Source organism: Fulmarus glacialis, unplaced genomic scaffold (assembly GCF_000690835.1).
Source record: "Fulmarus glacialis isolate BGI_N327 unplaced genomic scaffold, ASM69083v1 scaffold9341, whole genome shotgun sequence".
NCBI lineage: Eukaryota > Metazoa > Chordata > Aves > Procellariiformes > Procellariidae > Fulmarus > Fulmarus glacialis.
In genome coordinates, this window is record NW_009193378.1 from 39234 (window position 1) to 42406 (window position 3173).

Below are 3173 nucleotides of genomic sequence, written 5' to 3' on the forward strand. Positions count from 1 at the left end.
AGCCTCTTCAGCCAGCACTGCAGCAGCTGGAAAAAAACATGAGATAAACCTATGAATCAGGAGATAGTTTCCCATCTTGATGTACCTTCTTGGCTGGTCATGCCCAGGGCCAGCACGTCTGTGCTGCCTACTTCTTATGGGCTTCTTATGAGACACTGCCATGCATTTGTACCGCTTGTAGATTTTGGCACGTCTCAGTCAGAGAAATGGCTTCTGGAGTCATGATTGTGACTTTGTACTGGTCTTAGTAGTGAGGGAAGGCATTTACTGATTTACTGTTCAGGTCTAAGACAAAAGCTCCCTCGACATAATTATTCATGACCTATGGAAAGAGTATGTTATGCAGTGTTGGTCAGACTGGTCCCTAGCCGGAGGGGGCTGCTACCGACAGGAATGAACCAGCAGGTACTTAACATGTTTATCAGTGTTTTGTACAGGCAGATGGGATTGTAGACATCTGCCTTCATCACTGCTTGAACAGAAGATGTGTTGCAGAAAGACACTGAAGTTCTCCAGGAGCAATTGTTGCAGAGGTATACAGAGCATTAAAGTACAAGGGCTGCCTCCAAGCCCTCAGACCACTTAAGGAAACTAGTTGTGGTCCTGAAAAACAGCTGGCCAACAAACCAGGTACTTTATAGGGCTGGGACCCAAGTTAATGCAGCTTCTGAATTGCAGCTGGCTCCACTCAGTCTGGCTCAGGACACGGGCAATGGCCCATGCATCCGCACCTAACCATGTCATCATGCCCTGGGAGAGGCACTGTTGGCTTTGAGCAGTGACAGTGCCTGGTGCTCAGCAGCAAATAAAGCCTTCTCAGGGAAAAGCGTCCCATTAATTGTTTCTTTGAAGTCCTATCTGGGGAGGCTGCCATGAAATCCAGCAAGAGAATAGCTCTCATGCCACCTTGCGTGACTCACCAGAGAGTCAGGAGCACAGCAGTACGGAGAAGATAATTACACTTTTGTGAGTATGTGCCTGGTTTCGGTTTGTTTAAGTGTCTAGTTCTTGGCCATTGTATTCGATCTTATTTTTATTAGGGTCTTAAAACTTGTACAGCATGGAGAAGTTTGTACCTCAATGGGAGCTTTCCTAATACAGTAAAATACAACCATAAATGGCAGAAGCACAGGTTGCTCCCTGGCATTTACATATAGCGCTCTTCTCTTGCCTCATTAATTTTGTAAGCATTTGGGTTTGCTAGAAATCAGTGTAATTTATACTAAATCAGTAAAGCAAGCAACCTGAAATACAAACGTACTGAAGCCATTCTTACTTCCACATTGCATCTTGCTGGGGGCAGAAAACTGGTTGTTTAAGGGAGGGAGAGCTGGCGAGGCCGCCAAGGCTGTGCTGTTTCACTGACAAACATCTCACTGGACACATACCGAGGGGAGTCGTGGGCAGGGATACGACTACAAAAGAGGGACTGCAGCGGTGACGCAGGGATGCTGTGGGCAGGAGCACCACCACCCGCAGTCTGAGACGTACACCAACCTGTGGCTCCGGACGTTGAATAGCGGTGTGCAATACCCTGTCTCTGGTACACTTTCTCCTTTCCATATTTTTTTTCCCCCGACTTGTTCAAGCGGTTCAAATCTGAGGAAAGAAAAAGGCCGGGCTGTTTTGCTTTGCGGGCTATATTCCTATGGGGTGCTGCTCCTTAAAGAGCACAGCTGCATTGCTGTGAGGCAAACAAGCCCGCCCACCAGGGTTTGAGTTTGTTCTCTATGGGTGGCCAGATTATATTCTCTAAAAAACACCAACCCCCCCCCCTAGCCTCACAGATAAATTACCAACAGGCATGTAGCACTTCCACACTGTCCACTTGCTCGTTCTGCATAAACACCAGAATTTTATTTTTCTCTCTCTTTGCCGTATCATTTTTAACCAGCTGCCTATTATTGCCGTTTAGAAAACGTCACTCGGAAAAAAAGAGGGTGCAAAGAGACTTTGCGTTTTACTGCAGGACAAATATGTTATTAGGTGTGATCCACAGGCCTAGTCCCCTTGGTCCACCAAGAAAGACATTTCAAGTCTCTGCAGATTTTTTTTCTCATATTTCCCTTGACCAAATAGGTCACTAAAATCAGTACGTATTGATGAAGTCCATCCAGCCCACTATCTACTATTCCCCTGGGAAGGACAGTAATGAATGCTAGGGAAGGACCTAAAGGAAATAAGGAAGAGCATACCTATAAGCAATCCTAGCTGTTCAGCATCCTCACGTGGGGGTTGCCATTCACGTTACCATGTTTGCTTCCGATGGGCAGTCAAAGCAATATTGCTTCTGAGCAGGAAAAGTAGATTTCAGAAAGAAAAGCGTTCAGTGTTATTGAACACAGACTCTTTTTTAATTTTTTTTTTCCCTCTTTTTACAAACAGCTGAGCTCACAGCATGTTCAGGTTTCTCAGCTGGAGGATGCAGGTGGGCTCCTCTGCACCACAGGTCAGAAGTGCTCGGTGACAGAGGATCTGCAGAGAACTGATGGACATCGCGAGTCAGTTGGCTCTGCATTACTCTGAGAATCCTTAATTTCCCCATTTCTAAAAGCAGGAAGGGGTAACAATGCCATAATTACCCTGGAAGGGCATCAGAGAGCTTAATGAAATAATGTTTGTCGAGCACTGGAGGGTCCTCGGGTGTTGTGAGTGCTTTTGTGGCGTTATTCCATTCCAGTGCTGGTCTTTCACAAAATCACAGAAACGAAGAGCAGAATTTAAAAGCGACTATTTCCGCAGACCTCGGGTTCCCGACTTTGCCGGCTGTGGCACAAAGGCACCCCCCAAGCCTGCTTGTTGAGGCCTGCTCCGAGGTAGTTAATATTTGCTAGGTGTGAAATGCTTAGACACATTTCACCCCGAGGTATTTAGAGCCGTGATCTGCGCAGGCAAACAAGAGGGACGTACTAGGAAACACATTAGAGTTCTTCCTGTGATCTTGTGATTCTTTCCCTTAACATTTTTGCACAGTTTCAAGCCAATGATTAACTTTCCATTAGCAAAATAAGGGCTATAAACGACTGGGGGAATTTGCTAGGCGTGCTCTTGAAATAACGGTTCGGGCTGAGCTGGCTTCTGTGCCGCTCCGGCGCTGATACATAGTGGGAGCGCAGGGGCTATAAAGCGTGCTATTGCTGCAGTTAAAAGCCAGGCAAAACTTTAGCTCAAGG